Source organism: Theobroma cacao, unplaced genomic scaffold (assembly GCF_000208745.1).
Source record: "Theobroma cacao cultivar B97-61/B2 unplaced genomic scaffold, Criollo_cocoa_genome_V2, whole genome shotgun sequence".
NCBI classification, from domain to species: domain Eukaryota; kingdom Viridiplantae; phylum Streptophyta; class Magnoliopsida; order Malvales; family Malvaceae; genus Theobroma; species Theobroma cacao.
In genome coordinates, this window is record NW_017234728.1 from 136502 (window position 1) to 150835 (window position 14334).

Below are 14334 nucleotides of genomic sequence, written 5' to 3' on the forward strand. Positions count from 1 at the left end.
AAAATGAGTTAAATGGTAAATCTTTGTGTTTTGTAATTAAAATGTGATTTAATGAAATGATTTTATAACATTGTCTTGAAATGAAATGATGGTTTGAAAAAAGAGTAATTGGAGACTATTTTCATGTGTTGTAAATTCATGGTTTGAATCGAATGGCTTATGACAATATTTGCATGAATGGCTGAATTGGTATTTGTGTTGAAATATATGAACTGTGTATTTAGCCTTGAAAGGCTGTGAATTACAATAATTGTCATATAATGTTATTGAATTTTATTGATTGGTGGGATAATTATTAGCTTACTGCAGTGGGCGGGTTCCGTGGACCGGCCTGTTAGAGGGGTACGGTAACCCCGTTATATTCATACCTTAGTTTGAGAGGCGCGGATGGATAACTCCTGAGGTTAATACTTTTAGAGTTCACTTCACGTCAAATCACCATGTGAGGGGGAACTTGGCCAACGCCAAGGAACGGCTATGTTTTCGAAATAAAAATATGATTTATGCGTGCATAACTTTTTAATAGCCTTGGCGGACTCGATTTGAGATAGCCCTCGACCAAGGTATCCCTGATGACTGAGTATGATAATGATTTTGGCATGAGCCAAAGCTTTTAAGAAATTCATAAGCCATGTTAATTACTCGATTTATATGAATTAATTTCATTTAGTTGAATCAAGTTGAAAGGTGATGAATTTCAGTATGTTAAACTGTTTTATTTGTCTCCATTTACTAGACTTTAGATGGTTTAGATGGTATCTGTTTACTCACTAGGATTTTATAATCTCACCACCCTCTTTTTCAACCATTTCAGGCTCGAGGTAGCTTGTGGATAGCAGATATTGTCAAGAATTATAGTCGGCTTTACTACTCCAAAAACTGTAAGTTTATTGCCTTTGTGCACTTTTGTTCCTTTTGAGCCCACAAGTCACTGTAAAGTAAATTTCATATCCCGATTATCCGTATTATAGTACGTATGAATTTTTTTAGCTTTTACATTACAAAATTTTTTTACCGATGACTTTATAAATATTGTTTCACAAGAAATTAGAATATTTTTATTTTATTCAAATAATTACAATATCATTTTTAATAAATGTTTTAGACACCCAAATTTATTTTAAATCATGAAGTATGTGTTTTCCACTCATCTACTACATTTTTAGTCAGGTTCAGAAAATTTCGAGGAAAAATGATGAAAACGTCTTTGTGAGGCGAAAATTATTTTTCCACAGTTTTGAAAGGGAAAAAGCTTAAAATTCTTTAAAAAACGAGGTTTGGCGATGATTACTCACATGGGAGATGAAAAAAAATGGTACTAAAGCCTTGCGGGGTTCCAGTTGGCACTCCGGGTAATGAATGTCTACCGGGACATTACGGCGGTTGTCACGGGCTCGAGGGGAGTACCAGGTCGTGACACTAGTTCTCTTTTATTCTCTATTTTCTTCAATCCTCTACTACATGCTTGTTTGCTAGCCTAAGGCCTAGTGCTGCTAAGTGTGTGCTTGCTTGTTGACCGAAAGCTTTGTGCTGTTGTGTGGGTGTGCTATGAGCTTCTTGACCAGAAACCTTGTACTGCTGTGTGTGTGTGTTAAGTGCTGGCTGGGCTGAAGCCTAGTGTTAAGGTGGATGGGCTGGCATTGCATATTGCATATTGTGTGCTTCTTGGTCCTAGTGGCCTTGAAGATTAGCTAGTAGGCATATTTTAGGCTAACTTGGGTTTCGAAACTGAGCTAAGGGTTGAATCCAAGGCCGCACAATTGGGTGGTCTAAAGAACCACCATGTGACATTATGACTCACACATGTAAGATGTATTTGTTTTATAAATCAATGAGTAGTTAGTAGCCAATGTCACAGAGATGTGATCTGTTCCTTCTTGGTGGGTGTTCTAACAGTTGCTTGCAACCTAAATGGTCGTGTGATAATTCTATTTTATATAATTATTTCAGTCCAATTTTGTTAGTAAATATTAGCTAAGTCTTTAATTTTCAATTATAATTTACTTATTTTTAGTTATTTTTATAAGTTTATTTTTTAAGTGAGTTATTTTAATTTTATGTTATTCTTTTTAATTTGATTGTTATTAATTAGTTTTTATATTTTTTGTAGGAATAAAAGAATTGGGCTTAATTTTGAAAAGTGAGATGTTGAAAGACCCGAAAGTCTGCTTGCATATGCTTCCATTTTTTGAGCATAACTCTAGCTACAAAACTCCAAATGATGCGATTCTTAGATCATTGGAAAGATAAGAGACAGAGCTATAACTTTCATGCAGATCACTTTACCCTGTTGTCAAACCCTGCTTTGTAAAATAATTATAATGTCATTCACATGCTCGATAGAATGTTTGTATATTTAGGAAGTTCGAGAAATCGTTAAAAGTCGATATTACCCCTAATGGTACCATTGAGTCGATTAAGCCTCGAACTAGTTCAAATAGAAATTTTAAGGTGAAATTAAGAGTTTCATAGTTCAGGGATGACTCAAAATGGTAATTCAGAGTTCGAGGATCAATTCGGAGTCAAATCGGAATTTTCACTATCTAGGGGCAAAATCGTAATTTTTCCACCCACAAACAGAATTTGAGATTTTGAGGGAATTTAGATCACATTTGACAAATTGGAGAATGGTATGAGTATAAGGGATGAAAAATATGTCTATGGGAAATTTTTCAATTTTTGGGGCGAAAATGTAATTTTTCACTTTACAGGGGTAAAAGTGTAATTTTTAAAAATTTGCTCCACCAAAACTTTGGAAAAGTCTAAAAATTTCATGGAAGACATGGATAAGTGAAGAGGATTGAGTGGTAGAAAAATAAAGTAAAAAAGATGGCTAGAAAAAATAAAATAATAAAATATTTAAAAAGTAAATAAAATAATAATATTTTATTAAGCCTATTAAAAGGCTTGAAAATTTCAGAATTCTTCATTGGGAGGGTTAGCCAAAACCAGCAGGAGAGAGAGAGAAATAGGAACAAACCCTAGAGTGAGAAAATTCAAAGAAAAAGTGTGATTTTTCAAGGAATCAAGTATTTAAAGGTATGATTTTTCAAGCTTAGCTTAAGATTTATCATTTCCATGTATTTCTGCTTATTTTCAATGGCTAAATTATGTGTTTTGATGATGGATTCAAATCTGATCATATGGGTTTAGAGAGAGAAAGTTGTTAGATTAATTTGATTTTGAACTATGTTAGTGTTTAGTGTTAGTTTAGCATGTTTATGAGTAAAACAACAAGAAAAATATTCATTTTCTCCATGAATTTCTCTAGGTCGAATCTAGCCAATGGTGTGTGAGTATGAGGTTGACTTTATTTTAAGAGAATTAGATGGAAAAATGATGAATTATGAGGTTGCAAATTAAATGGGAATTTTTGGTGCAAAAAAATTGAAATTTTTACCCACTAGGGGTAAAAGCATAATTTGTGGTCTGAACTGATAAATTGGACCACATTCACAATCATTGAGGTATTGTGGATATAATTGGATAATTAAAATTGAAATGGATGGAATTGGAGTTGAATTGGAGATTTTAGAAATTTACACCGTGTATAGGCGAGTTAGGTCGGACACTGTGATTAAGCGATTGTCAAAACATTTCACACCCTATCTAGTGCATACGCATGGATAAGAGCCTGAAATAAAATATATTGATTTGACACAAATTATTGAATTTTTTGTGTCATGTATTGTGGATAGGTGGTGAGCTATCTGATACGGGTAAAAGACTACGCCCGAGGACTGAGAATAAGAGTATATTTACTCCTAGTACAGTGAGTAAACTTACTATCGTCTTAATTATCTAGAGTAGATTTATTTAATTGTGTGATTTTATGGAAAAATGGTTTAATTAGAAAATTATTGTGTTTTATGGGAAAATGGGATTTTATAAAATAATTTTATAAAATTTTTGAAATTTAATAATGATTTCAAAAATAGAGTAATTGGAGACCTATACTATGATTGTGTTGTTTATCTATGATTTTACATTAAATGGCTTATGATAAATGTGGGTATGACTGGTTATTTTTATGATTTTAAGAATATGTGAACTACTTTGATTTGCCTTGAATGTGTTAAGTGAGCCATGTCATACTATTGTGATTTTATTGGTTGGTGGATTATAAAGTGGGCACTGCAGTGACGGGGGTTTCGTGAGCCAGAATAATTAGAGGGGCACGGTTCCCAATTATTGAGCTTACCTCGATTGGAGAGGCGCGTAGGATAACTCCCGAGGTAGGATTTGAGTACACTTCACTCTGGCCACCATGTGAAATTGGGACTCAGCCAACGTCGAGGAACGGCTATGTTGTCAGAGGTGAAATGTGTTTGTGTGTGTGACAATAAACAGCCTTGGCAGTCTCGGTAAGATGCCTTTGCAGGGTATCCCCGAGAATAGATTTTTAGCAAGGGCCAAGTTTTTGAAAAGTACATAAGCCATGTTGAGTAATTGGATGAAATCCAATTATTTATATGGGTTGGGATGAATTATTTTAATTGTCTCCTATTACTCGGCTTTAGATTATTTTGATGATGTCTGTCTACTCACTGGGATTTTATAATCTCACCCCTTCTTCCTATACATTTTTCAGGCTCAGAATAGGCAGTAGACTGTCAATTGCATCGAGAAGTAAATTTCGGAGTTGCATCCTAGAAAGCAAGGTTATAGACTTAAACCTTCTCAGTTATTTGGGGGCCCACGTGTCATTGTAATTTAAATTGCATACTCTAGTTTCTATATTACAGTATGTATAAATTTATTTTGTTTTCAAGTGCAGAAAATTAATTTTTGATGTTTCAAAAATATATATATTGTTTTACATTAAAATAGATTATTTTAATTAATATTTTTATTTTATTTTATTATTCAGAAAAAAGAGAGAGGAATGGAAAAACTGGTACAAAAGCCCTGCGAGGTCTCGAAAGGCATTCGGGGGAAGAATGTCTGTCGAGGCTTTATGGCGGTTGTCAAGGGCTCGATGGGAGTTCCGGGTCGTGACATAGTTCTACTTCGAAGATAGAGAAAATTACATCGAAAAATGGCTGGACGTATTGTGCCTGGAATGGAAAATTGTAAAGATTGACAATTGATTTTTTGGGCCTCTCATTACACTTTTAAGCCTAATTAAACCCTAGGCCAGCTTAAGGAACTTTAGGTTAAGCTTATTAGTATAAATAGGATATGTTTAACAACATTATGGGGGACAACCTTTGGAGATTCAAGAAGTTAGAAGTTGAGGCTGAAACTTGGAGATCAAGGGGGCAAATATTGTTTTGTTTTCTTCCTTGGCTTTTATTGTTCTTGTTACTTTCAATGGTTGAATTTTATACAATGTTATTTTATTTTGCAATTATGAGTAGCTAATTTTCTTTTTCTAGGATTGCAATTGAACTCACATGTAAATTAAATTTTTAATCTCTTTCTTGCTTATTTTTAATGGGATTTGAATTGTTTATTCCAATTTGTTCTTATTGCTTTTAATTGTTTGGCCACCAATTAAATTGATCTAGGAACCTAAACAAACTTGGGGGAGGGAGTTTAGAGTAGACTAAAATTGGGATAGTATATGATCATATTAATTGATTTGCCTATAGGATAGGGATATACCTATAAGCCATATGTAGCCAGATTAGAGCCTGAACTTAATGAGTCTATGTTAATTTCAATTCACATAAGGATATAGTGTTTTGGTTAAAATAAATATTTTTATAAGATGAGTCGGGAGACCCTTATAAATAATTTAGGACTCTAGGTTAGCAATTCAACCCATTGAAATAAGTTAAGGAAGAGAGGTAAGATTTAGATGAAGTGTGAGGGATATTGTAATCCTAGGCTTATTTGATTTGCTTTTTACCCAATTATTTTGTTGCTTTAATTTTTAATTGAATTAGTTTTAGTTAATTAATTTAGTTATTTGAGTTTGATTGTTTGGATAAGATTAAATTGTTCTAATTTAAGTACTTAGTAAATTTTTAGATCAATTCCCTATGGGATCGATACTCTACTTGCTAATATACTATCTATTCGATACGTATACTTGCTTAGTAGGATTTTAACTAACAAGTTTTTGGCGTCGTTGCTAGAGAATTGTTTTTAAAATTTTTATTAATACTAATACCAAGTAATTTAGTCTTACTTCAAATTTTATTTTTCTTGTTTTACTATTAGATTTTGTTTGTTTGCAGATATCTTTGGTCATTGTATGCAAAGAAGAAACAACTTGAATCTTGTTCCTTTGATCCTGAGATAGAAAGAGCTTTCAGAAGATGTCGAAGGGAGAATTTACAAGTTGCAGCTTTAAATCAAACAATTGCTGAGGGTAACAATAAATGGCAATAATGCGATTAATCTGGTTCCCGAAGCAAATAGAGCACTGCGAGATTATGTTGTTCCTCTTTTACAAGGTTTGCACCAAAACATTAGGAGACCTTCCATCAATGCAAATAATTTCGAAATTAAACCAATCTACATTCAGATGATTCAGTCTTCAGTCCAATTTGGTGGGTAACCTAGTGATGATCCTAATGCTCATTTAGTAAATTTTCTGGAGATTTGCAATACTTTTAAATACAATGGTGTAACTGACGATACTATCAGATTGAGACTGTTTTCATTTTCTTTGAGGGATAAAGCAAAAAGTTGGCTTAATTCACTACTCAATGGGTCTACCATTACATGGGAGGACTTGGCTCAAAAGTTTCTCTCAAAGTTCTTCCCGCCTGCAAAGACTGCAAAGATGAGGAATGATATCACCTCATTCACACAATTTGATGGTGAGTCCTTGTATGAAGCTTGGGAGAGGTTTAAAGAACTACTGCGAAGATGTCCACATCATGGGATTCCTGATTGGTTGCAAGTTCAGACATTCTACAATGGGCTAGTTGGGTCAATTAAAACCATAATTGATGCTGCTGCTGTGGGGCATTGATGAGTAAGAATGCTGTAGATGCTTATAACTTGTTGGAAGAGATGGCTTCAAATATTATCAATGGCCTTCAGGATGGTCAGGTTTGAGAAAAGCTGTTGGAGCCTATGAAATTGATGCAATTGGCAACTTAGTTGAGCAAGTGGCTGCACTGTCCATGAAATTTGACACACTGAGAGTTCATGCAGTCCAAAATTCATTTGTAGTTTGTGAGATGTGTGGAGATGGCCATTCAAGTGATCAATGTTCATACAATTCTGCATCAGTCCAATTTGTGGGGAACTTCAACAGGCAACAGAATAACCCATATTCTAATACATACAATCCTGGTTGCAGAAACACCCCAACTTTTCATGGAACAACAACACAGGGCCTTCCAATCTAAACCCCAACGTGCCTCCTGGTTTTCAACAACAATCTAGACCACTAATTCTTGAAAAGAAGTCCCAAGTGGAAGAACTTATCTTGCAATATATGTCCAAGACTAATGCCATAATTCAGAGCTATGGAGCCTCTTTGAGAAATCTCGAGATCCAAGTGGGATAGCTTGCAAACTCCATCAACAGTAGACCCCAAGGTGCCTTACCAAGTGATACACAAGTCAATCCCAAAGGTAAGGAACATTGTAATGCAATTACCCTTAAAAGTGGCAAAGAAGCTGAAGGGGTGAGTAAAAAATCAATTGAATCTTCAAAGGAGCATATAGATGATGACAAGGCAATTGTTGAGAGAGAAGTTAAAGTGGAAAAGACAGATAATGGGCAAGCTAAGAATCAAGGGGATTCTCAAGCAATTTATCCTCCACCACCATTCCCACAAAGGTTGAAAAGGTAAAAGCTTGATAAACAGTTTGAGAAATTTCTCAATGTCTTCAAGAAGCTCCACATAAACATCCCTTTTGCTGAAGCTTTGGAAAACATGCCAAGTTATGTTAAATTCTTGAAAGACATCTTAACTAAGAAAAGGAAACTGAAAGATTTTGAAATAGTGGCATTTATTGAGGAGTGCAACGCAATAATTCATAACAAGCTTCCACTAAAACTTAAAGATCTAGGGAGTTTTTCTATACCTTATACTATTGGTAGATTTAAATTTACTAAAGCTTTATGTGATTTGGGTGCAGGTGTTTCAATCATGCCTTTGTCAATTGTTGAGAAAATTGGACTTAATGAGATACAACATACCACAGTTTTTTTGCAATTAACAGATAGAACAATCGGGTATTTTGTTGGGATTATTGAGGATGTATTGGTTAAAGTTGGGCATCTCTACATTCCGGAAGACTTCATTGTGCTTGAGATGGAAGAGGATTTGGAAATTCCTTTAATCTTGAGGCGACCATTCTTGGCCACTGCAGGAGCAATCATTGATGTGAGGGAAGGCAAGATAACTTTCAAAGTTGGAGAAGAGGTAGTTGAGTTTAACATTTTTAATGCAAATAAAAATCCTAGCTCTACAAGTTGTTGCTATAGGGTAGAGTTAATTGATGAAGGAAAAGGTGAACCTATTTCTCCACCTACAATTGAGCAAGCCCCAATCTTTGAGTTTAAGCCACCACCTCTGCTCATGAGACCCAAGTAGTCACCAACGGAGCATCCTCCACCACCATCTAATTATCCTTTCAAGATTGGACAACAAGTAATAATGCTTTCTAGATCATACTTCAAGCTTTTTCCATGGAAACGCAAAGAAAGATGGTGGGGTCCTTTCAGAGTAATAAAGACTTATCCTTGTGGAATAATTGAGATTTATAGTGAAGACATGAGAATAATCATGGTTAATGGGATGAGCCTCAAACCATATTCCTAAGATGAAGAATTGGAAAAGGGGTTGCTTTAGTCAAGCTAGTGATTATAAACGAGCGCTTCTTGGGAGGCAACCCAAGTTCCTCAACCTTACTAATTTTCCTCTTTTGTTTAAGTTTTGTTAGAATCAAATTATTTCTTGTGATCTAATTCTTTTTTTTTTTATGTTTCCTTTTACAGGTAATTGGTTTCAAAAAAATAAAAAATAAAAAAGGTTAAAATCGCGACCCTCAAATTGAGTGCCGTGACCTTGAATGAGGTTAAAAAAATAAGCTGAAATAGAATGTTTCAGCACCGCGACCCTTAAAGGGAGAGTGGCAGCGCTGCATGAAGCGAACTAGGCAAAATGGTTGAGCACCTCGATGCTCAACCCTGAGAGCCGCCGCGCTTAAACCCGAAGCTTAATGCTCAAACCTAGCCCTAACCCCTTGAAAATCTTTTTTTTTCTTTTTCTTCTTCTTCAGCCGCCATCCCCACTCCCATTCTTCCTCCTCTTGCCAATCTCTTGCCTTTCTTTTCTCTTTTTCACTCCAATTTTTTTGCATTTTCTTTTTACTTGGATTTTTTTTATTTTCCATTTGAAATCTTACACTCCTAAAATGATGGGTGGTGACAATGTGAAGGACATGTAGATTGTAGCTTCAGAGTTAGGGGAGTATTCTTGTCCTTTTTCTTTTATTTTCTTTTATCACATTGAGGACAATGTTTATTCCAAGTTTGGGGGAGTGGTTTAGAATTTTGTTAGTTAATTTTTTGGTTAGCTTTGTTTTAAGATATGTCTTGCATATTTATTTATGTGTTGCATGTTTTATTGTGTTTTAAAAAAAAATTTGAGATAGTTGCACCTCATTCATAATTGTCTCAATCTTAGGAAGATATTTTAATTATCTTTTGATTCTTAGCTTTTGGGAAGCATATAGTTATGATTTAATTTTATGTGATATTCTTGTGTTAGCTTTATTTTAGAATGTGACTTCTAATAATTTGAGCACTATACTCTTTTATTTTGAATTTTTGTGTGATTTAAAGAAATTTTATGTTGATGAAAAAGTATAGTGAAGTCAAGAATTCTAGAATTTGTTTGATTCTCTCTCTCGGCGAAATCTTAGATAACACTTAGGATAGGAAGTGATCTATGCTTTGGATTGTTTGCGCCTTTTTGAGCCTACCTTATTTTATTTATCCTTAGTCACCCTTTTTTAGCCTAATTTACCTTTTCTTTGTAATTACACAATTATGTTAGCCTTAGCCTTTCTATTTAAATCCAGCAATTTGAACCTTTCACCTTCTAAGTATTTTAATATTCTAGCGAATGGTTTGAGCTTAAAGATAAATTGAGGGAGAAAAGTGAAAAAAAAACAAGAAATGAAAAAAAAAGTGATGATTGTTAGCAAAAATTACCCCTTGTTTATAATTGTTAAAAATAAGTTTGGGGGTTGAAAAAGAAAAGAAAAGAAATAAACGTGTTGTACAAAGGAAAGTTTACTTCAAGTTTGGGGGTGCTATTTAAAAAAAAATTAAGCGCTTTATATATCCTAGATTGAATAAGTGCTTAGGGTGAATTTGAGCCTAAATATATCCTTTATCATACCTTGACCTTAGCATTACATTACAAGCTTGATAAAGACCTATTGATCCTTGAATAAGAGTTAATCTACATTAGTGGAGAGAGAGATGAAAAGCAAACTTATAGGATCCTAGTACTAATCTATGCTTAGATTTGGCATAAACTAATCCGAATTGCATGATATTCTTTGTAAGAGAGCATTCACACACACATACAAGAAGTCTATTCGAAAAATAAGTTTTCACTTGAATTGATGCATGAATTTAAGGTTTAGCTGTATGTTACCTTAAGTTGAAATTTGAGTTAATTTATGAGGAAAAATTGGGAAATCATGATTTGGTACTTCTACCTTTTGTTCAAGGATTTTTTTTTATGTTTAGTTTTCTTTTTGTGATTTTCGTTTGCTCGAGGACTAGTAAAATCTTAAGTTTGGGGGTGTGATAATTCTATTTTATAGAATTGGTGCCATGTTCTGCTAATGAGTCTGTCTCTATGTTATGTTTGTGTTGTCAGACATGTTTTTGTTTATGTAAATGGATTTAAATATCATGTTTCTTTACAATATTAAATAGATGAATGCTTATGATGGCTTAAGGGCCCATTTAAGCACCAAGGTGCAAATGCATGATGTTATGAATAGTAAATTTGAGATATATGATGTAGTGCATTTCCACACGACATGATGTAGAAATTTCACGAGTTGTGATGGCACTAAATAACATATTCATTATGTTTACTGAAATGATGGATGTTTATTATGAAATGCCAATTTAAGTAAGAAAGTAAAGAGGCTTGCTTGGGTTTAGTGAGCTATACTTGTTTAGGTCTTTGCGTAGATCATTTCCCTAGAAATTGGATGTGACATGCTTAAGCTAAACGAGTTTAATTTCAATTTCTTCAAATCACAATAGGTAGTTTTGAAGGGGGAAGTCATGAAATTTATAGTTGGATTTTACAATACTTATCAGCTAGGCCATGTAGTAAACGAAAGTCTCATCACTTTGATTCCAAAGATTAAAAATCCTAGTGCTATTTGGGAGTATCATCTAATCAGCTTGGTGGGTTCTGTTTATAAGATTATTGCCAAGGTTATAGCAAACCATTTGAAGTAAGTAATGGAGGAGGTAATTGACATTCATTAGTTTGCTTTTGTAAAAAGTCAACAAATAATAGATTGTGAGCTAATAGCAAATGAGATGGTGGATATGTTAAATAAAAATAATATTCATGGTTTACTGTTAAAGGTGGATTATAGGAAGGCGTATGATAATGTAAGTTATGGTTTTCAAGAATTGACATTGGAGAAAATGGTGTTGGGTGGAGGTGGTGAAAATGGATCATGGAATGTATCTCGACTGCCTCAATAATTGTCTTTGTGAATGGGTCAAGTACGAAAACAATTAAAATGTAAAAAGGTGTGCAATAGAGGTGTCCTTTGTTTCCTCTTTTGTTTAGTATAGTTGCTGAGGTTTTTAGTTGTCTCATGAATGAACCAAAGGAGGAAAATATCTGCAATGGTACACCCATTAGTGATCAAAGTTTTTTCTCACTTCTAATATACGGATGATACCTTACTTTTCTATCAACCAAATTTAAGTTTTTTCTTAACATGAAACAAGTATTACATGGTTCCAAATTGTGTCTGGCTTACAAATCAATTTTCAGAAAAGTAACCTCATAGGGGTACTGGTTAATGTGACAAAATTGAATATGTGGGTTGTTAAAATTCACTGTAAAGTAGGTGTCTTATCATCTATATATTTGGGGTTGTCATTGGGTACTAATTAAGAATCGTTGAATATTTGGAAACCAATGGTAGAGCGATTTGAGGCAAGGTTGGAAAAGTGGAAATGTAAATACTTGTCATTAGAAGGTAGAGTCATTTTACTAAAGTTGGTGTTGATTAGTCTAGCTAACCTATGGAGATACATTATGATTGCAAAAAATGACTAGGATCCACATGCCTTGTTGCCTAATGTTGTTGTGACTCATAAATACTCTAATATTTGGAAAAACATTTATCTTCTCTGTCACCTACTAATAAGTACTTTTGGTAGGTTTTAGCTAGCACGAGATTTGTTGTAGATGATGAGAAATCAATATGTTTTTGGCATGATATATGGTTAGATGGAATTAGAGATGTAAACGGGTATGGTACCTGTTATTTTTTAGGTACCTGACCCTGAAACCATTTAAATATTAAGATACCCAAACCCTATAAAAGCTCAGACAAAACTAAAAATAACTATTCAAAATCGAACTCTATTAGTATATCACTACTCGTTAATTATCCGAATCCATTAATTATCCAATTATTCAAAGCAAATTTTTAGCATTTGGATACCTATTTAATAACCTGAACCCAAAACTTGAAACCTTAATAAAAATTTTTTTGCATTAATTCATATATAATTAACTAACAATTAAAATCAACAACAACACAACATAAAAATAATAAAAGTGTGGCATTAAACATCATATTTAAATGTAACATACAACAACATTAATGCATCATAAATTTCATTTGAATTCCTCTTCTTCCTCATCATTAATTATGCAAAGTTCACCTCCAAGTGAAGATCCTCAACAAATTAAAATAATGAAAAATTATGTAAATTGAAATATAATAAATATTTTTACAAAACAAATGAAAAAAACTAATATATTATTTAGCTTTCATTTCATTCCTCAACCAATTCTGACTACTCATTAATGCCTCTAAAGTTTCTAGATGAAGCCTACTTCAATGTTTACTCACCACTCTCCCATTAGTATTAAAAGCTGACTCGGATGCAACTGTAGCAATAGGAACAATATGAAAATCTTTAGCCATCATTTGTAATGTGGGATATTTTAACGCATTTATCCTTCACCAATTCAAAATATCAAATATTCAGTCAGTGGTGCAAGTACCTCATCTAAATAGTGATCCAATTATGATTTCACATTCCCTTCACTAGAAGAAAAACTCACAAATGCAATAAATTTGAAAAGTAATTTTTTTTACTTACTGCTTGAATAGATGGTGATGTCTTAGTTGAAGTATTAGAAGAATGTGACTTTGGTTTAGATGATCTAGATTGGTATTCAAGAAGTAAATCATAAAATGTTCTCTTAACTTGTTCAATCTCATAAGTTGCATCATGACCATAAACCTCAAAAAAATAAAACTCCATTGCCTTCATTTGACATCTAAGATTACTGCAACAGTTAACACAATGTGAATAACTTTCCAGTACTTATCAAACTTGTCAAACATTTTTTTGCCATTGCACTAATTGTAACATCATCAGTGTAAAGACTGACCTTATAAAATACTTGTCATGACATGCATGTGATGGATAGCATGTTTGCATGCTAGGAAAGCTCCGAAAATCGTTAAAAGCCAGTAGTGTACTTAATAGTATAACTAAGTTGAACTAAGCTTCGAACTAGATCAAATAAGAATTTTAAGGTGAGATTAAGAGCTTCATAATCTAGGGATGACTCAAAATGATAATTCAGAGTTTGAGGATCAATTTGGAGTTAAATCAAAATTTTCACTATTTAGGGGCAAAATGGTCATTTGCCACCTGAGAACAAAATGGGAATTTTTTGAAAAGATTTTTTTGGCTCCATTTGACTTATTGGAGTATGATTTGAGGTTGAGAAGTGTACAAAAATTGTAATCCCGGTACTTTTCGGAGTATAGGGGTAAAATGGTAATTTTACCATTCTAGGGGTAAAATTGTAATTTTACACACCCGACACTTGTCCAGCACATGGATTTTACCCAATTTTATCATGGATAATTGAAGGGATTTATATGGTGGAGAGAGAAAGCTTAATAGTTAAGAAATAAAAATGGGCCAATGAAGTGGTGACACGTGTCAAGTTAATATCCATTTATTTTTTTTAGCTTTAAAATCAGCAAAAATCAGCCTATTTTCTCTTCATGTAGCCGGCCATAGTAAGAACAAAGAGAGGAAAGGAAAAACACAAATCCTAGGTGGGAAAATTGAAAAAAAAAGTGTGAGATTTCAAGGAATCAAGCAATC

At 33.5% G+C, this 14334-nt stretch overlaps 1 long non-coding RNA gene across 2 annotated transcripts in view; it reads left to right on the top strand.

Annotated features, from left to right (window-relative positions):
* The window catches only part of LOC108663869, a 6239-nt gene extending 3875 nt beyond the window's left edge, over positions 1-2364 (top strand). The window contains exons 1-3 of one of the 2 annotated variants that reach the window (XR_001929976.1): positions 528-563; positions 815-881; positions 2111-2364. This is a non-coding gene — a long non-coding RNA (uncharacterized LOC108663869). Of the gene's footprint in view, positions 1-527; positions 564-814; positions 882-2110 lie in introns of those variants that run through there. The other variant, XR_001929977.1, reaches the window with a different exon arrangement.
* The last annotated feature ends 11970 nt before the right edge of the window (positions 2365-14334 follow it).